Source organism: Coloeus monedula (genome assembly GCF_965178545.1).
Source record: "Coloeus monedula genome assembly, chromosome: 1".
Taxonomy (NCBI): domain Eukaryota; kingdom Metazoa; phylum Chordata; class Aves; order Passeriformes; family Corvidae; genus Coloeus; species Coloeus monedula.
The window spans coordinates 105,518,166-105,544,564 of record NC_138781.1 but is presented as its reverse complement, the minus strand read 5'-3'; the positions used below and the strand labels follow the sequence as shown (position 1 = coordinate 105,544,564).

Here is a 26,399-nt window from a genome sequence, read left to right as displayed (position 1 = left end):
ACTCCTCACAAGGATTTTAAAACATTGCATTTTTTTTCCCTCCAGAAGTCCCCTTAGCACAGCCTTTCTTTGGAAGCTATATTGTTCTTGTGGAATATTTTCTGAGGAGCAGTCTGTCCCTATGCGATGTTTACTGTATTTTTGCCTTGCAGCCAGCAGATTTTAGTACAAACTTGCCTGGGGGTGGCCTTGTCCTATTTTCCTCTTAGATGGTTCTGGCATTTATAGAGCTTGGGAGATCGTGCTTCTGAATTTTCCAGTCTGAAGAGCTCGAGCCAAAACAGCAGGGGTGATAGCAAACCTGTACATTGTTTGGCTTACGGCAGCTGGGCCTGTTTTTCCTTTGACCTAAAGGAACGGCAGCTTTTCTTGTGTTTTGTGTGGAGGAGGGGGGAAGTGAGGAAGAGGAAAGCTACGTGAGGAAAACTGCTTTATTTCTGTGATTGGAAAAAGCAAGCCTTATCCCCACTTTAACAATCCCTCTTTTTGCACCCCTAGCAAAGGTAACTCCAAGCTATGTTCACGTGGCATGTAGAGATTTTCTTTGTTTGAGTTACTTCATGAGTACTGATTATTCATAGGAAAAGAGACTGTGTATTGTTTTAATATTGCATTAACATTTTTGAAAAACAAACTTGTTTTATGTTGCAGTATCATAGCCCTTGCAGAATGGTCTTTATATTAGAGGACTCTGTATTGGAGGAGGCTGCTTTTTAATGACATTTCATAGCTTCCCATCAACCTGTATTTTCTCCCTTACATTGTGGGCTCTGAAGAAAAAGTCTTGCCAAGTAGGGCCCAGAGTCTCCACCGGGGAATGAATTGTGGGAATGTATGAAATACCCTGCAGATGGGTGGCTCAGAGGACATAACAACTCTTTCGGTTTGGCCTTGTGCTTGAAGAGCCCTTCTTATCTTTAAACACTGTCTCTGTAGTCATACCCTCTAAGTGAGGTTTCCTGTGGAAATAAATTTCACTGTTCTGCCTTTGAGGTGCCCTAGTCTTGTATTTATCAGCAGAAGTTTCAATTAAGTTTTGCATTTATGTAACAGAAAATTTAGTTGTGCCACAGACTGAATTTATTCCTAGAGGAATGGGTTTGCATGTGATTGTTGGAATCCTGAGATTTTGAATTCTTGGGAAATTGAAAGTTCCGTAAAAAGTTTGTGAGAACAACAGAGAGTGTTGAGGCTTAGTACATGCTTGAAGTGGAACACAAAAGAAAACTGCCTGTGTGTGCCAAGAATTTCCATGGAACTCCTAGTTATTAAACCGATTTAAAAAGCATCATATTTCCAAAGATTGATAAGATTCCTGTTTGTATATCTGCACTGGTGTGGGACAAATGGGTGATGGATCCTGAGCCTCTTCAAGCTGAACATAAAGGAAAAGAAAAATTTTAATCTTTCTCCGTGTTTCAATGATTTCTCCCTTTATGTTGCTCCATCGTTTTTCCTTACAGATATGCATGGATCTCCATGATGCCTGTTGTAGGAGAAACTCTTGTTTCTGCTGTAGTTCTGGCAAGAGATGACAGTTCAGAAGCTGCATGGCTGCTTCTTCTGTGAAGAAGCTGTTGACCAGCTTCATAGCACAAATTCTTATCCAGAATAAGAATTTTCTTAATTGGCAGCTTTGATGAATTTCCCTCCTCCCCTCTTGTTGCCATTTGCAACCCGCTGAGGTCAGTCTTATACCTAAATTGTGTTTCATCCTGAAGGGAGGATTATTTGGGCCTGTGAGTGGATGCAAGAAGCAAGGAGGACATTAGAGCAGGTGCATATTACCCTAAAGATTTCTCGTTGGAATAAGAAGGGTTAGCAGAAAGTTGGTGCTGTAGAACCAGCATCTCCAGTCTCTCTTGGCTGAAGAGTGTGAATGCCTCAGGCTGTCGGAGTGGGCCAGGAAGGAGCTGAGCCTTTAAAAAAATATGCTGGCTTCAAAATCATTAGGTGTGTTATGTAGGCAAGTAGTCCGGATTTGCCTAGCTGTTCTGTATTTATTTTCCTCTCTTCTTTCCATTCAGCAAGTCCATGTTGCAGTAGGAGCCTTTCTTTCCTTCACAGTCTAATTTGTTACCAACATCCTCACCTTTGCAAGTTCCACTCTCTGTGCATAAGTAGACAGTCTAAATTAGATACATTAAAAAAAAAACCCATAATAAATTCTGAGGTGATAATTTACCTCATTTTCCATTAATAATAATCTTTTTTCTGTAAGGTTATGAACTTATGAGCTTTTTCTGCTTTTTTTTTTTGCATTTTGTTCTACAAATCTCAGTGGGCTGTAGTGAATCCTTGTTTCACATCTCTTTTTTTCAATGATTGTCCAAATTCTGAAAGCAAAACACAAAGGCCAGTGTTCTCTCTTGGACTTCAGTACTGCTCCTCATCTCACTTTTGTCACTAAATGTAATAATTCCTATAATTTGTCTTCTGGTAGTTAGTATTTCTCCTGTTGCCCTTAGGAATAGATTTCCTTTCAATGTTAATCTTACTCAGGGACGCTGTAATCACGACTTCCTAATTTCTCTCTTCTTTTAATGTTCTCAAGAATGTCTTCCTTAACATTAGGAAGCAGGTCTGGTAGATTTTTTGCTGGTATTAATTGCTGGGTAACGAAGTGCCCTTGAAAGTCAGTTATGTAAATGAGCAGCCTTGAGCTGGCCATAAGAATGATGCTGGCTTGAGTTTTAATTTAATAATTGAGGAATTGGAACATAAAATGGTTCTTTAAATCTAAAATAGGATAGAGTCATATTCTTTATTAGACAAATTCTAATTGCATGAACTGTATCAGCAGTTTAACATTTAGTTTAGGTGATCACTTTGTGTGCAGGTGAGCACTTTAGATGGTCATTGTTAGATGGTTACTAATAGGAAAAAGCCTTGATTCAGTTGCCTTAGGTATTTTTAGTTGAGTATTCTGAAAGAAATTACTGGTTTGTTGTGGTTTTAAAATAACAAGCGGAGTCTTTCTTGAAAGGTGTTCTTTACATCCGGGTTTTTTTTTCCTTTATTAAGTTAGCGATTGTAGAAGTCGCTGTAAAAGTTTCTTGTATTTTTCCTGGAGATGTGTCATACTTGAATCTCTTGGCTTATTAAAAAGTCTGTGAGTTCTGGACAATGGAGGGCAGGTACCTCATGTCTGTTTGGGTAAAGGTTATTATTTATTGTTACTTACAGTATATGCAAAAACCAATGGATGCAAAGTTATTTGCAAATACAGGCTTGGCAAACCTCCTCTGGAATTCGGAGAGGGTTTTCCAGCTCGACTTAGTCATTTTTTCCCAAATGTCTTGGCATAACTGATCACTCAGGAGTGACATATGGTAGAAACATGCTCTAAGGGACAAGTCTCCCGGATGGCGCACAGCACCACACAAGATAGACAGATGGTGGCTTATTCAACCTTGGAAAAAGTTTAATCCTACATACTGGCACGTCGGCCTGGGTACTGAGAGAGAGGCACACACATGCCTGTGAAATCTGAGGCAAAGCTTTTGTGAGTTTGCTTGCTGTTACGGGAAGAACTAGAAAGATTGGGCTGATACTATACCCAACGAGTATCTGCAAAATTATGGCCTCAATATGCTATCCAGAAAAAGTGATGTTCCCTAGAAAAGTGGCAACTCCAGAGATAGCAGAACAATGCAGAGAATAAAATTTGGTGAACTGCTCACAGCTATTTCTAGACAAAAATATGCTTATTCAACAAAGCTGCTGAGAACTTATTCACCAATAGGTGTTGATTAATTGAAGTGTCTAGTAGGAGAAAAGGGTATTTTATGTTTTTTGTGGTTTTAGTTCTGTTTCAGGAGTTGCTACTGGCTTTGTGAAGTGTATTAGCACTTCATAGCAGAGAAACTGTAACCTTTCTCTTTGGTAGGTTCTAACAAAAAGTTACAAATTCCCTGATGGTGAGTTTAAAATTATACCAGAAAATGCAAACTGTACATTGCAAGTTTTTTGGTTTTTTTTTTAAATAAGGAGAGGAAATAATGCCTTTCACTCTAATATCTTCATGTTTAAGACAGTGAAGAGAGAGACAGAATATTTGATGTAGAAAAAGAAATCAGCCAAGTAGCAATTATTTGCTTGCTTGATTGATTGATTGAACTTCTGGAGTCAGGGCCGTTTTCTGTAAGGACTTTGAAAATACTGACCCATTGAGAAAGGATTGCCTGCCAAGCGTTTTTCCCGCCACTTTCTTTTTCTTGTAGATCGCACTCAGCATTCACAACTGGGAGGAGAAGGAAGACTCTTCTGACTCTCTGGACTTCAAGGATATCATCATGTTGTATTGGATGAGCTTAAGCTAGACAAGACTTCTTTCTAAAACACTTCGAGAAAGGTAAATGTAATTCAAACAAACCAATCTTTTTCCAGTCAAGGAATAGGTTGGTCAAATGAATCACATTTTGGTAACATTTCAACCATACTACACCACATCGTCATCTTTTGGATACATATTTTAGGTGTTGATGTGTTTGTATAGATACATATCCATATATATTTCTATAGCTAAACCTTACTAGTAATTTTTAGATGTTAAAAGATTTTGATTTGTCAGCCCTTGTATATTTCATGGAAATGTACTAGTTTTCAGGTGAAAGAGGTGGGGAAGGAAGAGGAAAGAGAAGGGAGATTCCCACAGTAGCCAGCAAATTGGTAATTACTTGCATGGATGTGGAAGACCCAGTTAATGTTTTTGTTCTGCCTAATGAGTAAAATTACTTGAAAATGAGATTCTAGCTAGTGAACTATAAAGTCAAATGACTCAAGCAGCATTGATTGACACATACATTTAAAATATGGTGTGGTTTGAGAGACCCAGAGGGAGCTGCAAAGGGAGAACCAATTCAATAACCTGTTGTTTAGGATATGCATTGAAGAAGTAAGAGATGTCAAATCCTTACATTCAGCTGAGGGTGCTCTTGTGTAATACAAAGATCTGCTTACTTTTGTGCTAGTATAAACAAAGATTTGCTCTTCCTGTGGGTATGAATACCTGTCAGGTATTTTTTGTCACCCTTTTCTTTCTTTTGCTGTGTGTCATTGTGACAAATGCTGACCATAGATAGCCAAGCCTGAAGGCCCACAGTAGTTGTTGCAGAACTAGTGTGCTCTTTCCATTTTATCTTTTTTATCTACTATAACCAATTACTATAGGACTAAAAAAATTTTAATAAGTCTATTTTATGCCCAAGCACACAGTCAGAAAAATATGACAGACATCAATTTACTCTATGTCTTGACCCTACAAGAATTTCTCACACACTTCACAGAAGCAGTGAGTATTTTTGTGGCCCATCCAGCCCTCTGTGACAGAGTCCTGCCTCAGTGACAGGAAGCAGGCCTGTGGGCCTTACAAGCACCATATATTTGTGAGAGAGAGAGCTACAATCCGATGAGATGATTAAAATTTTGCATATCCATAGCTGGCACCTTTTTTACCCAGATCTGAAGTTCAGACTTGGAAATACTTGAGTCCCTTGAAATTTTAGGTCATGCTTCATAGAATTGCTGTTTTCATAATTTATAGGCTAAGTGTGATCATATCATTGTTGAGTCGCTGCGCGTCAGTGTGTGTGAATCAGCCATCTGCTGTCAGGGCTGAGTCTTGTATCTCCCTGGCCAGTGACAGGGGAGGTCATTATACCATGACAAGACTCTGTCAGATGGGAATGGTTCAAGGTAACACCATGGCTGTGTCCAAAATAAAAGCCACTTCTGCATAAATGACATTTAGAGGACTGAGATGGAGAACGCGGAGTTTTAACAGAGGAATGGAGACTTTGTGAAGACAGAGGTGTGAAGGGTTTGCATGTTTGAGAGGAAAAAAGGCTGGCTTTTGTAGAAGGGTTTTGAGTTATTTGTGGAACCAGATAAGGAATAGAGAAACTGTCTACACAGGAGAAAAGCAGACTTCAAGATCTGGAAGAGAAGCAGCATCTAGTCCTTAGGTCACTGACCTAAGAGTGGTAAGGAAGCAGATACAAAATGCATGTGGTCTTGTTTTATTTTGTCTAGACTTGCATACTTTGTACACTTCCCAAGTGGAGAGTGATTTGGTATTTTGGAACTCGTACAAAGCTTCTGCATGTTTTGCTTCAACCAGTGAATGTCCTGGAAACCCAGCATACCCTCAAGGTTAGATCCTTGTGTTAAACTGGCTGTAAAATTTGGGCAGGATGTGGGTTAGCACTAATGACGGGATCCTGTGCCATCTTGGTCTGCCAGGTCCTGTTTCTTTGGAGATACAGTAATCAATACCAAAGAAAAGTAATGCAGAAACTAAGAAAATTATTTGACAGGAAATAACTGATTCAAACAGTCAGAGACCAAAGATGGTTGAGAAAAGCAGCAGACACAACTGTATGTGCAGCAGTGGGGATTTTACCATACTAGCTCCTGCAAATTGCTGCCAGGTTGTTGAGAGCTGAAGTTAAGGTTGAGCTGAAACATTAAAAATTAGCACTAAGATACCTTGCTGCAGACCTCATGGAATACTTTAGGCTTTATTAGCTGCAGCTAATTCAGAAATGTACTCTCAACAGGTGTAGCCAAACAGGAGGAAAAAACAATTTAAAAATCCTCATTTATGCATTAATCCAGTGGTAGGAAAATGCAAAGTTGTAATTTTCTTCTATACTTCCTCTCCCTTTTTGTTGGGAGAATTTTTTTTTAGATACTGATTTCTAATTTAGTACTTAGTCTCCTTTCTTTCTCCTCCCCCCCAAAAAATCTCCTCAGACCCTGATGGTTTAAAAATGATACCATGCAGGATTGATATAACTGTGTGTAGGTTGTGATGTGCATTGGAGGTGTGATGTACCTCTCTTAAAATCTTAAAAGCAGGTAAAGCTGAAAATGGCTACGTTCACTTTTATGCTGTCTATCCCCCTTTGTTCTCTCTCCCTCCCCCTTCTGCTTGTGCTCACTTGCTCTCTCTTTAGTATAACACAGTTGAACAGCAGTGAAGTGTAAAATGTGCTTTTGCCAAGGTCAGTTTCTTGTGATTGCTCGCCTGTGGCAACTTATGCCAGTTGCAACAGACTGAGTCTCAGCAGTCCGCAAAGTCACACTGGTGCTTATGCAGAGGACACCCAGTGTAGGTTATAGTAACTGTAGTCTGCAATAGCCTGCGATGCTGCTGAATTTTAGCTGCTTTATTTAACTCTTCCGATCTAGCTTGTGCTTGCTTCAGTGGTTTGGAGTCTGTGCCATGAAACACTGGCTTGTTCTGGTTCTCCAGAGACCCTTGAGGAGGATTTTGGGTGGATTAAATTCTTGTTGTTGGAGGTTGTTTCTTTTCTTACAGTGAATGGCTCAAATTTTAGGATTTCTCATAAATGAAGAGAAGATAAGCATCATGAATACATGCATCTTGTAAATATTATATAGTTTTTTGTGACTGGCTGATTTTTGGGGGAAGGTAATATAAAAAATGCCCTATTTACATTGACACGAGAAATTTTTTATCTACATAGCAAGAAGTACTATGGAAAATTTGAAGAGGTAGTTTTTAAGCAAGGATTTAAAAGATGAGGAGACACAGTCTTAAAAAAGTGTTGTGCGCACTCATAAGCATAGAATAATTTTTTGCTTAGAAAATAAAAATAATTTTGAATCCTGAGATAAGGGAATGAACGTGAGATTCCAGAACATTCACTTTAGGAGATAAGATTTGTTGGATCCCATTTTGTTGTATACACTGGATTGGCTACCACCATGTGGTACCCAGTGGAAATAGAGATAAGGGACCTCTACTTTCATACTCCTTTCTCACTTATGAGCAAACATATCCCTTTATGGAAAAATGTATTTAGAACAGAAAAGCATGGACTTCCTGTATTGTTTGCTTATTTGTACTATCAGCAATACACTGAATTTTGTTTTCGTTCTGGAAATATTTACTTTTGGAAGAAGCATTTAGCTCTTGAGCTGTGTGATAGTGACTTTGAGGTTACCTGTCTGGCAGGACTGACCGGTAGAGAGGCAGTAGTAAATCTTGGTGATCAACTGAAGGGCTAGAGTTGAACTTCGGTGACTTCAATGAAATTCAAAATTTCATTGCTTAGACTTTATTATGCATTTGATTAATTTTGAAAATATGTGTTGCTGTATTCTCTCCCATGTTTGCTTTGGAATGATTCCTGAGCCACAAGTAAAATAATGGCTCAGCGATTCAGACTTGTCCTGTAAACACCCTTGCATAAAGCACACAGGAATATTCCTGTTGTGGTCACTGAAACTCCCCACAAAACAAGGTGAAGTGCTTAATCTTGTATTTTCAGTTTAGTCTTGCTTTCAGGCTTGCAAGGAGTGTTTTTCCTCAAGGAATGTGTTACTTGTTGCTTTTTTGCCTACATGGAGGACAGTTAAATTAGTATTTTGTTTCAAGACTGACATTTGCTTGTATGTTTTCATAACTTATATGTTTCCATTGCTAATCCAGCCCCTTCCCTTTGCTTTTAATAACTTTTGTATTGGCCCAGCTCCCGTGGAAGAATATACTGTGAAAGCTGTGTTCAAGACTTTGTGAAGATTGGTCTGTCTACTCCCCTTTAAGCTGGAAATTCATGGTAGAAATGAGCAGTGTTTGGTGTGTTTGTGCTGTGGTATATAGGCCTGTAGTACTTGCAGTAATTAGTGTTGTCTTCTAACTGTTAGAGCAACAGTGGAAGTGAGTGTTCCCTGTAGGAGGAAACAGCTGTACTAGAAGAAGCTAGTCTTCAGTCAGCTGAGAAATGAGCAAATGGGTGTTCTTGGGTGAGGTAATACAGAAAGGTCGCATTGTCTGTGCTTATCAGAACCTGTCACATTAATTTCCTTTTATCTTAAGGAACTTGTGGAAAGGAAAGAACTCTTCAGGCACCACAGTTTTTTTTGGAACATTCCTAATGACGTCCCTGCAGCAGGCTGCTGCTGCATGCTCTGAGGATTTCCTCATCAGTACGTTCACCATGAGTGAGCACTTGACAATTGAGATGGAAGAAATCTTCACAACCCCCTGAACCCATTCAGATCTCCATGCTGAGCTCTTAACCAATTTTTAAAAATTCATTAGAACTTCACTATTTCTCACATTCTCACCTCCTGGATTCTGGGTGATAACAGAAATGCATTGCTGCACACATTAAAGGTAGATGTTGTGGGGGGTTTTGGACGAGTGAGATTCCAGATTCCTTGAAATCTTGCAAGATTTGCAACCTAATTTTTCTTTTCACTCATGGGTAGAGATCTGAAGGCTCGTTAAGGGATTTGTTCATACAGTTCCTATGAGTTTTATAGGGAGTTCTCCAAGTCAGTGTCCTGGTGAGCTTAAGAACATTTACTGAGCTAAGACAGGTGTGCTGGAAATAAGGATTTAACATGTGGGTAGAATCTTTCATAATGCTCTTGCAACTTTCCCTTTCTGAAGGCAATCACTCCACTCTTGTAGAAGTAGTGGAGTGCCTACCTACTCATTGCTTTATTAATTTTATTAGAAACAAACTAGGGAAACGAGCAGTGAATTTGTGTTGTGCAGCAAAACATGTCTTTTTCTTTTTTTTTTTTAAAACTCAGTATTTCTCCTGCTTTTCTTGGCAACAGTAGTAGTATCTCATATCATAAGTGTTCTGTTCACATTCCATGGAGCATCTGAGGACTAGGAGCCACGTAAAGAGAAGTCAATAAATAAATTTAGACAGATACAACATTCTCAAGTTCCTTATAAAAGACATTTATTCCAAATACTGCATTAATCTGAGGGAGCAGTAACTGTGTAGCAGTTATCACACGTACGTCCTTGGAAGACGAAGGAGAGACCAGCTGATAAATCATGGGGGTTTTATTGTTTCCCCTTTTAATGGCAAGTTTATCTTTAAGCTTCTAACAGCTTTTAATAAATCTCAATTTTACATTTCGGTTATGATGAGACAGCATGATTCTTATAGTTTCCTTCATCAGATGGGCAAAATTCAGTGATTAGAAAGGAGGATTAGGAGGCAAGGTCTCTGACAGTTTGTTACCTACAGCTTTGACACCTGAATCACTGCATGGACTAGGACAGTCTGTAACATGACTTTAGCTTCCCCATGGGAAATACTGACTATAATTTCCTGCCTTGTGGGTGCATATAAAGATTAACCTCATGGAATGAGTGAAGTATTTATTAATAAGTGGTAGTTATTGATATGTCACCTACTTGTTCATAGCAGTGACATTGCTAAGATATTATTCCTGAGGGGAATGTAAATGAGCACATAAGCCAAAAGACATTCATTCAAGTAATTTTCATCATCCTATTCAAAAGCATGTGTATTCAGTAGTGTCCATGCTAGTACTTACTGTTTGGATGATGTAAAAATACTAAAGAAAAAGCGCCGTGAAATACAAAGGGAAAACTCAAGGTCATGCTCACTTATTCTGTCTTCACGTCACAGTGACTGGAGTGCCTTTGATAATCTTCCTTTAAAGGCCTGCTAGCTGACAGTATAGGGGAAGCAGCATACATTTAAATCCAGCTACGTTTTAGAAGTTTAGTCTTGTTGCATGTTTTCTGCAGTACAGGTATGATGTATGATTAAATTGTGAAATGTCCAATGGCAGCTTGGCTTTTTAATTTTTTTTTTTTATTTCTCACATTTTTCATAGCTGAGGTTAAAGATAAATGAAGTATTTTGCCAGTCTGTTTCCAGTGTCAGAGCTGTCATTTGGACTGCAATGAACCTGTGGGAAAATGAATATTCCTTTATATTTCCTTCAGTGGTCAGCATGAAGTATGTGAGTGAAGAGCAAGGTCATACAGGGTTTTGAAAGAGGGTTTTTTTAGATCTTTTTACTATTTTATTACCTCCTTAATGAAAAAGGTTCCCTGGTCTTTATTTTTTGTTTCTTTATAGGTTTTTTCTACTATATCATAGGTGTTTTTTCTACTATACTTTAAGTATTAAAAATATTCTTGTCGTAAATGTCCTTTGGGCCTAAAATGGAAGTACTGCACAAAGCCACTGTTTTTGGATGTGGGCTGGAAAGGGAGACAGGAGATAAATATGCAGTGCAGAGGAGGGGGAATGCCCTTGAAAACCCAATTTGCTACAAAAGCTGTGGCCCAGAGGTCATTTTTGGCATAGTGCTTAGTATCTGATCTGTTGACTGAAAGTAGTAGTGGTGATCCTTCTTGCTCCTCTTGGTTCCTCTACTGTCATCTCATTGGACTCGTCTTTTTATAGTGTTGCAGTGCAGTTTAGCTAAATACTACATTTCAAGAAAAAAAGGGGCAAATTAAGCAGCTTTATTGAATCTCATCTGCTTTGATAAATTTGATGCTGGCAATGACCAAGTTGAGCCCCAGTTAGTCTTCTGTTGTGGTTTCAGTCAGAAAGGTCCTGTTCCCTTTGCCCCAGTGGTGGACACAGAGCTTGTGCCTCGCAGCTGTGTAGAAGACAACTCAGGAATGCATCCCGATGCACTCACTGTCCCCTGCAAGATTTCACTGCCTTCAGGAGCTGCTGGAGGTTACTGGTTGTGGCTTCAAACCCTTGTGGTGAGCACACACTACAGAAATACTCAGAATGAAGAGACGCAGGGAATTTAATGTTATGCTTTTGTAATGAGAGTTTGAGTTTCTGTCTTATATTATTGATGGAGCTTTTTCTCTCTCAAGAATTAAACCCGAAGCAATGACTTATGAATCATACTTTGTGTCCCACTTACAGACGAGCTTGACTCATCAGTGGTTTTTCTTCAGGCATGATTTGGGGGGAATGCCAGTTTTTTTTTTCATATGTAGTTTTTAATTATTATTGACTGTGGGATAAATATAGAGCTGAAGACAGTCCAGCTAAACACCTGATTTTATTTAGGTCTGTGCTTCTAAAGAGGCCTGTCATACAAGAAAGTATTATATGATTGCTTAAGAGAGACAGGGGGACACAGCTTTCTGATTCTTCAGTGTTAATATCGAACAAGAACAATAACAAGTGAGTACTAAAAGCTCATTATTATGCTCATAATTTCTTTGACCTAATATTTTCCAGATGTATAAGATACTTTCCAGACATGAGATTACTTTTTTTTAATATATCTCCTGCAAATAAAGCCCAAAACACAGAGCTTTTGATTTTTATATTTTCTTTAAGCTACTGATGATCTCATGATAGTATGCAGATTTCACTCTTCATGTAACTTCTGCCATTCTTAATAATCCTTCTTTTATTGGTAATGTTATTTTTGGTGTTACATTCATCTTGTAATATAACCAGACGCACAATACTTTCAGTGCTAATTTTGTGGGAATTTGAAAAGCAAAACTCACCTTCTGTAGTGCTTTCTAAGTTTACAAGTTTATAGTAATCGAGACTTAACACACTGAAACACAATAAGAATATTCTCTCTTATTAAGAACAACTATATAGTTTTTTTCTATATTAAACTGCTTTGTACTTACTTTTTTCCTGTAACCAATATCTAAATAGTCTTAATGTCTTTTGTAGAAGCTATAAAAGCTTTTAGTTAGGATTCTCAAAGCCTTTTGGTTTTATTTGCATGCATTTGTTAGCTTCAGTGTCTGAATTCTTACATAAAGACAGTAAATTGTTTAATCTGTTCGATATTCTCTAATCTCTCTTCCTCACTATACATTCATTGTCAGAACTTGACTTGAGGGATTTGTTTCATGCAGTGTAGCACTCCTTCCCCAAATTATCTGTAAGATGAAGCTATGCAAGGCATTCCCTTAAGAAATTAAAGTATGTATTTTTCTGCTGTTTATGAAGACTGAAAATCCCTACCTTCACTCTGTGCGCAATCACTAGATACTTTATCCTTTAAGTGGAGTGGAATTGTGAACTGAAATATCTTTAATTGATGACTTAAAGGTTGTTGGAGCAACTAGAGAAGACAGAAATGTGACAGATGTGTAGGATATTCACATGCACAGTCTGTGGGCAAATGAATATACTGTAGGTAAGAAGCACAGATTCTCTCGGCAGGTACGTGAGAATCCAGACTCTTCTCCTGCATCCTGTTGGCACATGGTCATTCATCTTTGGGGAATGAAATCCATGTGACTGAATCAGACTTCTTAAATTATTGGTGTTAGTTTGAGCCAAATATTTCTTTCACATTACACAACAAATGGGAAACCTTTTGTGCCAAGGAAGGAACAGAACTGAATGATAAATGTGACAAGAATATTTATTGTGGAGCTTTTCACTGATGTGTAATCTTCTCTGATATGACCAGCTCTTAATTGCAGGTAACTTTTTCCTCCTTTCAAAATGACCATCCTTAATTCAAAAAGTAAAGAAAACCTTGCTCTCAAATTCCCCATTTCTGTTCTCTGCTGGAGGCATCCAGTTTTGTTGATAATGATCTAATCTGTTGCATAACCAGAGAATAGAGAGCCTGCTGCCATAGCCTGCTTCTTTCTTGGCACTGTTGGAAGGCTTCAAAGAGAGACTGTGTGTGTGAGGCGACTGCTCTACCAGCAAGATTGAGGGGATTAAAGCCTACGTTTAGAAATGGAAAACAACAGAAAGAGAAGCAGTTACCACACAGTTGCAATCCTGAAACTGAAACCAGTCTCACAAGAATGAACTATTTTGAAGCTGAGGATAATTTATTACAAATTGTACAGAGCAGGAAAAGATCATGGATTTTTGAAGGAAAATTCATCAAGATTTTATTTTGTAGTTTCTTGATATGTGGAAGATTATTGTTCAAAAATGGGTGTGTGACAATTACATGCAATTTAATTGATTTTGCATGATTTTATGCTGCATCACATTTTCGTCTTGGCTCCACTAATGTTTTCAATTAGGAAGTTTTCAAATGAAATCAGTTGCAAAAATTACTTCAAGAAAAAATAGGAAAGTTTCTGTCCCGGTTTCAGCTAGGGTAGAGAAATTCTTTGAAGGCTGAGTACTTGTTTCAAGATTGTATTTAATGATCTTGGGAAAAATACAGTGGCCTGTGGTGTGTGGGGTTTGGTTTTTTTTTTGCTTGTTTTCGATTTCATAATAAATGGCAAGAATTTCTCTCCACATTATCCCCCAATGTTTTGGATGAAAATTCCTGATTGTTCAGGAGATACCTAATTTATGAGCATTTAATTTATATTTCAGTGATATCAATTAATCAAGATTATTATACCTTGTATTTTAAGTACTGGGTCAGATGTTATTTTATTTTCACTTGCAGCTCTGAATATTTGTCTTTTATTCCATAGGAAAATGTTCATATTTACCTGTGCTAATTTAATAAGCCGTTGGAAATGGGGGAATCTGAGCTGTATGTTATTAAGGAAACTTTCTGTAATGTACAAAGTATTAAGCAAAAGGAAACCTCGAGACTTTCAGAGTGCCAACTTAATGGAGTGTTCTTGGCCACAGTCCCTCTGTCCCTATCATTGACTATGCTTTTTACTATGGTTTTTATGGTAGGGAAAATGACAGTAACATGTTTTTTCATGCTCATCGACTCCCTACAGAAGGGAGGCAAAGGCAAGCTGGAGGTGCAGTAAGCTTACTCTCCCTACTGTCCTTGTTACTGTGCAGTGTTCTGTAGGATGTGCCAGGTTATTGGTAGTGGCTGTGCCTCTTATTCCTGTGGTGGCCTGGTGACTGGCACATGTGTGGTGTTTCTTTTATGCTGTGAATCCTAAGAAAAGCTGCAAATGTGATCACTCTTGATATCAGGGTACAATGCTTTAGTGCCTGAAACTGTTTGCACACATAAATCTTTGAAATACTGTTCAACTAGAATTTTGGTCTCCAGTGTTAGGAACATTCTCATCTTCTTTAAAAGCGGATTCCTTACTATGTATATTTGCAAAAATTTAAGTTCTAATGATACCTTGTCCTGATGCTTACGGGAGACAGCCATAGTTGTGACAATGACTGCTTCCTTGGACTGCTTTGCCCTCTGTGGTGGTCTGTGTTTCGTTAGTGGTTCTTCCTTGTGGTGTGGGAAAGAAGGAATTTTTGGTCAGATCAGACCTTTTGGGAACGCAGCTGTGTTTTAAAGAATATGAGCAATCTGTATCTTTGGAAGGGTGTGTGAGATGTATTTAGAAATTATCCTGAGGGTCACAGAAGGTATTTTCTTTATCCCAAACTACCCTAGACCCCTTCTAGGAAACACCAGTCATTGAAACTTTTCTTATAAAGTCTGTCTTTTTAACACGGACTAAACAAGATATTTTTCTTTCTTCCTTTGTGAAACAACTGAGTTGTTCTGACTGAAGTTAAAATACTTTAAAAGATTAAGACAAGGCAGAGACTCAGCATGAAAAAATACAGACCAATTTTTAAAGCTTAGCAGTTTTAAGGGATGAGCAGTTCTTTCATCCTTAATTGTAATGCTGAGAGTCAGCTGCATTGATCCTACCTCTTGCTGGAGAAACACTATGACCAATTTACTAATTGCCATAATAATGTTACCATGTACATGTTAAATAGCTGTTTAATATTTTGTTATATTTTTGTCCTTATATTTCCTTACTAGTAAAATAGATCAGCAGCAGAGAAGTTGTATATGCTTAGAGGATCCTCGTCTTGTCCCCTTTTTTGGGTCATTGAAATCTCTTCTTTTGAGAGGCTTTTGTACTTTGTTTTTATGTTGAGGGTATTTTTGACAGGGAGTCAATGCTCAGATTGCAGTTTTAGTTACTATGGAGAAGCTTTCCCACAGAATAGCTTATGATCTATTTTCTGAAGACTGAATTTGACCAGCTTCCTCTTAACTTGCACTTCTGAAGTTCATTTTGTACCAGTTTTCTTTAGACTGAAAATTCCTTTGGCTCAGGCGTGCTTCCTCTTAGCCTTTGCAATCTGTAGTGTCCTAATGGAAAAAGGAAAAGATGAGGATTGGGACAAAAGAGGAATATATCCTGAAAGCCTGCATATGAGAAGGGAAATAAATGTAGCTGTAGTCTGATTGTTGGGTTTTGTTGAAAGAGAGCTATGGCATGGCTGTCTTGGAAGTGAGTTTATTGGAGATTTCTGGTATATACTGATGTATGTCTCTTAGTTACTTCACTTTTGGATATGATTTCCTTACACAAGGTGCTAGATTGTGAGGGTTTCCTTTTTATATTGTGCAGCAGGTAAGAGTTGTTTAAGTTAAAGTTTGTTTCCATGGGAAAAACTTCCTGGGTCTGGGCTGAATGGCAACAACACATGTACTTGGGGTCATATGTAGCTGTGGGGTTTTTTTGGATACTTTCTGTAGTTTGTCTTTGTGTCTGCTATATTGAATGCTGTTTGAAGAGGTAGCTACATTAAGGTGTAGTTCAAAGTGGCATATGAAGCTGAGAACTTGATCCAGAAATAGATTGTGAAAGGTTCTGAAAGCATTTTATTTTCACCTGATCTGTCAGCATCTTTGCTGAATGAACATTTACTCTTAAGCCCATTGTTCTCAGACTGGTTAGATTGTGTGATTTTTATTTTTTTTTTCACCTCCTCCAATAGGAAGGCATTACTGCAGCATTTGAAAGGCCCAAAGGTTTGATAGAATTGTGCTGCAGTGCGAGCTTTCCTCCTGATCCTGTGCAGTCACGGTGATGTGAAGGGTAGGAACCTTTTTCTCCTCATCCTTTTATTTCTTTCAAATCACCCAATAAATACCTGAGAGAAAGCAGGCTGTTGGGGGAAAAGGTTTTCTACCTAATAAGAAAAGTTGGAGAAGAAGAGATTCAAAGAGGGAGCAGCTTTCTAGGTTATGCCTGGAGGATTATTCAGATTCAGGAAACACTTCAAAACAACCTCAACATCTTTTCAAATTCCTAACTAAACTAAAGACAGATCAATTTCTCATCAATTATCTATAAATGTGGAAGCATTTGAAGGGCAGTTTCACTGGCTGTTGTCAGAGTCTGAAGACTTAATTAATGCTTTCTGGTCCCATTTTTTTGAGGTGCTATATAGGATGAGGAAGGAATAGACCCTTTATAATGGGTCTTAAGGTTTCCAAAATTGGAAGAATAACAATGTTATGAGATAACCCATGAGGAAAGAGAGACTTAAGAACTGCAGATAATCTTCAAAGATTGGAATTAGAACTAAGGTGTTTTCTTCTGTCTCCTCTTTTTCCTATATGTGTAAATATAGACATGTTTTTATTCTGGAATTTCAATACTGAAATCCTTAAGTTAAATCTGAAGTTCTTAATCCACAAAGAAATTGTTTCCTGAACAGATGACAGAGTAATCCTGAGGAGTGCTGGGTTTTGCTTCCTCTTCCACTCTTTTGTGGCTGTCTCACTGAGGTTTGCAAGAAAAAGCTCATGAACTCTTCTAGTGGATAAAGGCTGAAGCTTCTTGTGTATAATCACAAGGAAGCTGACAGAGACACTTTGTCAAAGTGACAGTTACTGTGTATAAAAGATTAGTGATAGGAAAGATTTTGTTATTAAGTCTTGCCCAAATTGTGAACATTTTCAGTTGTGTGACCTTTTCTGGTTTAATTAGTGTAAATCTTAAAAGCACAAGGCATCATGATTACAGAAGACAAATGTTGTTTAGCTGTATTGCAGATCTTATCCCCTGCATTTGGTATGAGGTTCGATGTTCCCTGCTGGATTGCAAAGCTGAAATTGGCTTTTCACAAAGGATCGTCTTGAAAAATCGAATTCACACCCATGTTTCTAATACCAGCAATACCTCTGTATAGCCATATATCTGGCTAGACCTTTTGCTACTGCTGTCAGCTTGTAATTTTTTGTGCAAAGGTCTTAGAAGCATCAACACTTCTATCAATGTTTATAAAGTAAGTAGTGGTTTGAATATGCGTGGCTGAAAAAAAACATTTCCTGCAGTTGTCCCAGCAAATTGCAGGCTCTCTTGAATATTTGGTCCTCAGGTAACAGATATGAAAACATGAACTATTCATTCATATCCACACATTTCTCAGCTTGGTTCTGGGGAGAGGAAAAGCAGCAGGGACAAAATATTGAAGATTCATGATGTCATGAAGCTTAACTAACTCACTGTGTTGTGTTGTCATTTAATAACTTCTGATAAAGTTTGTGTAGTTTTTGTTCTGTCCTTGGAAATGCAGTTTATTTGCTTATAAAGCAATGGCTCTATAATATTTTCAGATAGGCTGTGATAACTTGGGATGTTCTAGTCTCCTCTTCTCTACTGTTTATTGAAGGTGTGTGTCAGACTACTGCATCCAGCTTGTCTGTCCTCCATAATGATAATTTCTGTTTTCTTTCCAAAATCTGGACATGATGCTGCTTTTGTTGTTTATAGTAAGCATTTAAATATCTATTGTCTTAATTGATGTAAGTTTTAGGTCAAATCTTAATATAAAAGCTTAGAAAATATAGATAAGCACAGGTTCTGCATGTGTTATTATTGATTCATAAATGTTGTCTTAATAGTTTATCAGAATTATTGAGACTATTCTGATGGAAAAAGTGTTTAGGACTTTATAACTTTAGCATTACTTGCATGTATTTGTATGCTGTTCATTGAATCAGAAGAAGAGGTGTCACAAACCATTTTAGAACAAACTATTGCTATTTAATACTGGTTTTGTATTTATTATGTGAAGGACCTTGTAGAAACCTTATTTTACTTGCCTTCAGTACTAAGAAAATAACATTTTTAGGTAGCCTTGTAATTTAGTTGCTCCATTCTGTACTTGCAAAAGAGTTAGCTGTAGGAATGTGTTTTGTAGGGTTTTTTTTTTAATGACTTGGCATTGTGTAGTTGGATAAATAATTTGCATTTGAAATGTGAAAAATTCAGCACCACTTAGACTCCTTCACTTGCAAGCTGGTCTGCCTTTTTGTCTAAGCTAATTCAGAAGAACATGTGTTTACACACATGTGAGGAAAGCCAATATCCAAAACGTGGTAAAAGGAAGGATTTCTTACATAAGTGGTGGGACATATTTGAACTGGTTCCACAGTGGGTCAGCAGTGTCGTGGAGTGGTGAGATTTTTGAGGCTTAGCAGCCAAATCTTACAAAGACTTCAGTTAAAAAAAATCACTTTAAATATGAAAGAATAGTAAATCTATCCTGTTTACCTTTATTTTTCACCTCATTTTACAGCTCCTCAACCATACAGCCAACACAGTGATTAGACCTGTCCAAGGCCATCCATATAGCCTGAATGTTAGGCATGATGGCATCTCCTCTAGGAATGCTAAGAGGTCTCCCAAATGCAGGTGGGTAGAGGTATCAACACGACTAGACCCTCACTGCCTACACATGAAAAACAACTTTGTTGTGGCATCTGTGATATTTTGGCAGCATAAATTTTTAGTTATGGCAGGTGTATATTAGAGACAGCCAAAGCTTTCTGGTTTTCCTATACAACTTGGCACACAGATCAGCGAAGTTCTGTTTGGAACTTCAGGACTAAATGGAAATCCTGTAGCCGTCACCTATTTACAGGCATAGAGCTGCACCTAGTGTGCTTTTAGTAATTTATTATTCTCTCATGAACTAGTTGTTTCTTTTACCTGTTTTAGTTTATTTTGTTTGGTGATGTGGCTTTGTTAAGACCTCATGAGTTTGTTCTCCTTTCTTAAGAAAATCCACAGGACCTGGTATTTTGGCTTCAATTTTTTTTAAACACAGTGCTCTTTGTAGCAGAGCACAGCTTGACTGACGATAGACTAATGATAGAAAAGTTTAGTTTGAAATGGGGTTTGGTTTAGAGCAAGAAGGACTGATGTGGTCTTGTAAGGGAAGTGTGATGAAGGAGCAGGGGATATTTCTCTTGTGTTGTTAGGAGATCTTATGCTTTCCCTAATTTTTCTTGGTTTTATCTGTCTGTTTTTCTCTGTATTACTGAAGATGTGCTTCACTTCCTAAGTTCAGAGTGGTGGTTTTGTGTTAAATTCAGCTCAGTGCATATTCATTAGCATTTTTTGTTATTTGGAAGGAATTGCAATCTTGCAGAACTGAAAAATGCAATTTGAGATTTTTCTGAACTTGGAACTTTTCCTCATTGTTAATAGTTGTTTTAATTTTTGGGCAGTTCACCAGTTGAATGTGTTTGTGTGAACACTGTGAATCTTCCGTACCTGCTGTGTGGATCATGTTCTCCTTACTAACAAATAAACTTCATTGGAATAGGAAATATTAACAATAATGTCAATTACTGCAAAAATGCTGAGAGTTTTCATTGGAAGAGATGCAAAATCTTGTGCTTCAAGGCTTAACAAATGCCTAAGACACAGATCAGTGAAGTGGGGAAAGTTTTTATACGTGTGCAGGCTGATGGGCTTTAATTTGTTTCTGAAACATACAGTTATGGCTGTTGTCTGAAGTTACTTGATTAAATAAGCTATAAGTGTCTAGGATAGCAGGATCTAAAGAGTCCTGAAGGATTGAATACGGCAGTTGCCCTGTTTTTATGATAATGTTACCCTTTGCCCCCTTGTTTATCACCTATGAAATTGATTACATTTTCAGTGATATTAAATTATTATTGCAGTTGTAGACTCTGGATGCAAATTGAACTTTTGATTAAATCTTCATTGATTTCATGTGATGTATGAATTTCAACCAAAGTATATGAAAGTAATATTTAAAAATGCCATTTCTTTAATGTAGTAGTGACTACATGGGAAATTTTGCTGCCCTTCTGGTGATTGAAGAAGCAAGGTTTTCTTCCCATGGTATGCAATAAACCTTGTGAGATGCATTCTGCCTAGAGAGTATTACAGCTTAAATAAGGAACAACTGTGGAACTGTAATTAAATACAAATTGCAGTGCTAAAGCACACTCAACAAATTATCACTTGATAGAGTTTTCATGGTTCTGAGGAGGCTCTTGGAGATGTAGGTAAATTTGAATGCTCTTGCTTTAATTCTACACTTCTGTTATAAAAACTTACTCTGTTGCCAACTTTCTAGTTTTTATTTGTGCTTTAGACTTACTTGCTTTTCAAAAGAAAGGGTTTGTTTTTTTCCCTTAACCCAAAATTCAGAGAAACTCATGCTCATGTGTTACTGTTTCTTAAGTGAAGCCTTGGTCATCAGGGCATGAGTCTTGTTTTATTAAACCGTAGCTACTGGGCAGTTCTTGGGGGCTCACTGGGTTTGCACTCACTGGTGAAGTGTTCCAGGCTGTAATAGCAGCCTTTGCCATGCACTGACAGTGTGTGATGTTAACAGTATTTATAAAAAAGTGACACCAAGGAACAACCTTGGAAGATGAAGAATTTGTGTTTCAGCACAAGGTCTTTGTTCTAAAATTTCTAATTATAATGTTGAGGATTCAATTGAAGGAAGTGAGAGAGATACCCTTAAAATACAGGACTTAAAAAAAATTTATTACAATTTTTTGGTTCCGTTTCATTTAACATTTCTGTTGCTGGCTTATAACCAGTCTTCTTGCTTCAACTGAAATAAGCACATTCAGTGAAAAATGATCTTCAAATTTCAAAGTGCTTACAAAGAAGAATTCTGAATAATTCTGACGGTACATTAATATTTTATGTTAAACTGTTTACTAATTGCCAGAGAGATGCTTCATTTTCCTTTTCTTTTGGAAAATCGAAGTATTTGTATGAGCTATGACAGACTGCTGCCAAAGATCTTGTCCTCTGAAAAATTCTAGTAAACTGAGATCAGTCTGGCTTGGATTTTGTGTGTGGGGGGGGTGTTTGGCAGTAGTAATGTGACCAAAGGAGATTGGTAGTGGTGGTGGGGTGGCTTTCATACATGCAGAGGGTTGTTTCTAGTGGTCCTCTTCCGTTCCATCTTCTTGATGAAATGTGAAATACTAGGTTTGGATTTCATCCTAATACAGCTGAAGTTTGGTCTTGTTAATCATGAGGTCCAAAGTTTGTATCTGTTGGAATTCTCTGGAAAAATGATGCATCTTTCAAAGCTGTTTTTTTTTCTAAAATACTACTCTAATTTAAAGAATTCATGTCTAACTTGTAGATCAAAGACAGAGTGTATAGAAACACATTGCTATATTACTATGTACTAGGGGAAATATATCACAAGGAATTTGTATTTAAAAGGGAATTCTTAGAAAAGGGAATGTACAGATCTGATGCTCTTGGAAGGCAGGCAACGAGAATGGCTTGTCTCCAGTCTGAACTTAAGATATTGAAATGCTAATTAAGAAAACAGACTGGATGATAAATTTTTTTTCATTTCAAATGTTGAATCTTCTGCTTTCTCTTTTCCTATGTTGTGCCCAGGATTTGTCCTTCTAGTGATTAAAAATATTCCAGCTTGGGTGGTAGAACAGTAAGTTTGATACCATATCTTGCAGTATTGCCTAGCTAAATTTTATTTCATTTATCATAGCTGTTTATGCTGAGTATATGTGTGTTTTCTTTCATAGTTCCTTGATTATTGTTCTTTGGTCTTCTTCAGTGCATTACTTGAAAGTCGTTTTAATGTATTATAAATATTCTCATTAATGCATCCTGTTAATGACTCCAGGCCTGGATATATATTTTTTTAGTAAATATATTTTAGTTACAAGCATTTGTATCTATTTTTCCTCTCATTCTCTGTAGCTACCTGAAATATCATATGATGTTCTCCAGCTCTTTCCTATTCAATGACTACAGGACACTTGTGGCTTTGTGCTTAGAGCCATTCCAACTATCAACTTTCTTGACAGCCTAAATCCACTTCAAACTAGGATGAAATTGCTCGCAGTTTTGTCCAGTTCAGTATGAAAGAATTCTTTTAAATTCTTTTAAATTCCCACTGGGCTTAGAAAAGGATGAACTGTATGATGGCTGTGTTTGATCTTTCTTTTTTCCTTTTAGTTAGTAAGTGTTATTTTTTTTTCCCCCAATGTTTCCTCAAAATGTTTTCCAATCCTATTTTCCTGTGAGGTTGGTGATGTCCTCTTCTTAGCGTGCTCAAGCTTTGACTTGAGTTGCTGGATGAATGACTGCTGAACTGAGAACACTGCAGACACAGCTTTTAGAAAATACATAATTTAAAAATTCTATCTCTTCCCCATTGATAAAATCATAATGAATTTGATTGGGAGAATTATTTATTTTTATATTATTTGATTAGGCTTTTTCCTCTGTCCCAGTCTCCCCTCTCCTGCTTAAGGGAGAGGGCCTATAAAGTAAAATAGTAGTAGGGGGTAACACAGACAAAATATTTGTAATTGTAATTTTTCTTTAGACTACAGCACTTTCTCCTATATATGGTGCTTGAAGTTCATCAGATGCAAACCTACAGCTCAGATATGGACTGGAATTTGAGTGGAAAATAGTGTACCTTTCACTGAAGTGGCAGCCTTTTTATAGTGTGGGCTAACCTTAATTTAGTACTGCTTTGGCCAGTTAGTGTTCTATGGGCAAAATGACTGCCCTGTTCGCAGCAGAAGAGAATGTGTGTTGAAAAGCTGAAGGAGAAAAGCTAATAATTTCCTGTGCCTGACCTCGCAGAGAAACCTCTTCCTTCCCCCAAGCCAACCATGATAAAATACCATAAATTTTCTCCACATGTTCTAGCTGTACTTAAGCAGACGATATGGAAGATTTGGAGCTGTAACAAGATACCTCTCCTCCTGAAGAGTGGGACTGAATTTCAGCTTGTTCTTTTCTGAATGTTTTCTTTTGGCTAGACATTCGAATTGTATTTGTTTGACATTTTTTCTCCACAGGATATCTGCTAGTGAAGGGTAACGTTGTTGGATGTACATTTCAGCATTTAATTTTTTGGCTCAATGACTCATAGCTCCTTTTTTTGATGTTTTCAGGAGGGAGTAGATTAGTGTTAGTGGCATGTCTTATGTATGAGATAAACTTCTTCATCACTTAGTGCTCAAGCCTAAAGACAAAGATGCAGAACAAAGAAAATGGAACATTAGCTTGCAATATTTATTTTGAAATTGATTTATGCAGATTAAAGTTGGTTTCTCTGTGTAACATAAGCCAAAATTTTATAATATCAAGATGATTCTTTATGACTGCAGAATTGAGTGAAATGTATCATACTGGGATATGGTGATATAAATGCCTTTTAAGAAAAGTTAGATTTTTTAATAGGAGGGTTGGTTATAAAAATGTTCAACTAAATAGGTAAATTCTTGGTGCAAATCCTTTGGGAAGCACAGTTAACTTGGGATACAGTCAGTTTGCCTCTGTTTGTAAATGAAATTCTTCTGCCTTGTTTAGCATCTATTATTTAAGAAGAACCTCTTGGGTTCCTACTAATGCATATTCCTGAAAAAGTCACATCCAGATCCAAAAGAGTGTGTCTCAATATCGTAACCGTTAAACCAAATTTCTTATCCTAATACTTTAAAGAATGCCCGTTGTCCTGCCTTTTCAAGCAGTGAGCTGTGTTGTATCTCGGAGTTAATAAAAGTGTGCCAGTGAAGTCAAAACCAGTCTTTCCTCACGAGTGCCTCCAGTGTGTTTCAGAAAGTGGTGAAGGCAGTCAGACATTGGCAAAAGTGCTCAGATCCAAGGGCTTGTGGCCCAAGTTTCTGCTCATTTGCTGTGTTTCCTAAAATAGGAAAGAGAAAAGACAATTTTTCATTACAAAAATTTGAAAGTTGTATTTTGAAGCAGCTTGAAATGTTTTTAAGAATGATGAGCTAGATCTGAGTCTAGCTGTACACCCCAAGCTCTTGTGCTACAAGGTGGTTTAGAGTAACTGTAGATTGCTGTTTGCAATTTGAGCTTAGCGGGGAATTTTTGCATTGCGGGAATCCCCTGCTCAGGTGACCAGGATTCAGTGGCCACCAGAAACACTTGAGTGCAGAACTGGTCATTGATTAAGGAACAGAAATCTCTTACTGACTGCTCTGCCATCTTTCTGTGTGACCTCAGATCGGTTCATCGACTCTTTCTTTTGCTGGGTTGCGTCTGTGTGCAAAGGGTTATGTTACTCTTTGGACCAGATTCCCTCTCTTTGTATACCTGTGCTGACTGATTTCACTGGGGTTACTTCTGGTCAGTACAGATGTAAGGTGAGAAGCAAGGTTTCTGTTTACATTGTCAAAGACATTAGATTTCTTTTAAAATTTCAGCATTCAGCTTGTATGTAGAATATAGACCAGTATTTTCTTAACTTGCAAGGTAAGAAAGAAAAAGTTAAGATGGTGAACTCTTCAGAGTATAAGACTATGAGCAGGTCAAAGATTAATGTACTAACAGGTAAGCTTCTCTGGAAATTAGTCTTTTCCCTATACAATGCTAGGTTTTACATGCTTATGAATTTTGGATATGCAGTGGAGCTCCTGGATGTCAGTGAGAATGTTGGTAATGTTGTTCCACACTTCAACTCTGTCCTACAAGGAAAGGCCATTGCAGTCTGCAGTGTTCCTCCTCTGGATATGCTAATGCACTGTGCAAGTGCACATCATGCCTGGATGGGCCCTGCTGATAAAATACCGCCTGGAGATCTCGCAAAGTGCTAATGTGTCAAAGCGCCCGCGAGCAGAGGGTGAATAATACTGCTTTGTAAAGGTCATGTCTGCTGAAGTTAGCTACTGCGTCCTTCTTGCATGGGGCTTCAGTCCACTCTGAAAAGTTCTGCTGTTCTTTGCAGTCTCAAAATCCACAGCTTAATGGGTAGAATCAATAGGGCTGATAAAGTGTCATAAATTAGACATTGGGAGAGAAAAGCAAATATTGAAAGCTTTAAAGCCTTACTCAACTGGCTCTTTGAGTTAGGATGGTTGTCTGATTTCAAGTCTTGCCTACTGCAAAGTGTGTTACCTGTTCTGGGAATTGCCTTATTCTCATTTCCAGGCTTCCTGTGTTTCTTTACCTTCTAATGAGAAAAACTCTTCTGCTTCTTGCAATGATTCCTGGTAGTTACATAGGACCATTTGCCAAGCAAATTTAGTAGTTATTCTCACTAGTGGATGAACACATTAAAAAAAAAAAAAACAACAAACAAACCAAAAAAACAGCTACCTTATAATTTTTTTTAATATTATATTTTACAGTAGCATTTTACTCTCCCCTCCTATTTAAAGCCTCATGCCTTTTTTCCCTCTAAGGCTTTTAATATTTAATATCATTCATAAAACACTGTGAGCATGGTGTATAATTTGTGTACGTAACATTAATAAAATAGGTACAAGTAAAGTATAATTTCAATTATGCTCTTGCAATTTTATTTGGGACCTGGTTATTCTTAAACACTTCCCATAAAACATGTATATGTAACGCTTAGACGTGTTAGTATCGCTAAAACAAAATCTTCAGATAACTTTTAGCTGTAATGCAGTATATCAGACTTGTCAACTATTTCTAGTGTCTTGCAGGACATTTGTGTTCATAGATAACCTCTCATCCTGGACTTAATTGTTTACAAAAGCATGTGTACATCATGCAGACTGTGTCACTTCAGACCTAAATCTCTGAATTCTAGATAATCTGGCATTTTTCTACTGTGAGGAAGAGATGTTTCCTAATTAGTGAGGAAAAGGTT

At 37.5% G+C, this 26,399-nt stretch overlaps 1 protein-coding gene across 2 annotated transcripts in view; it reads left to right on the top strand.

Moving 5' to 3' along the window:
* The first annotated feature begins 4,225 nt into the window (after nucleotides 1-4,225).
* The window catches only part of LDLRAD4 (low density lipoprotein receptor class A domain containing 4), a 239,403-nt gene continuing 217,229 nt past the window's right edge, over nucleotides 4,226-26,399 (top strand). For both annotated transcript variants that reach the window (XM_082286793.1, XM_082286792.1), the window contains exon 1: nucleotides 4,226-4,354. The gene's annotated coding sequence lies outside the window, so the exon portion shown is untranslated. The remainder of the gene's footprint in view (nucleotides 4,355-26,399) is intronic.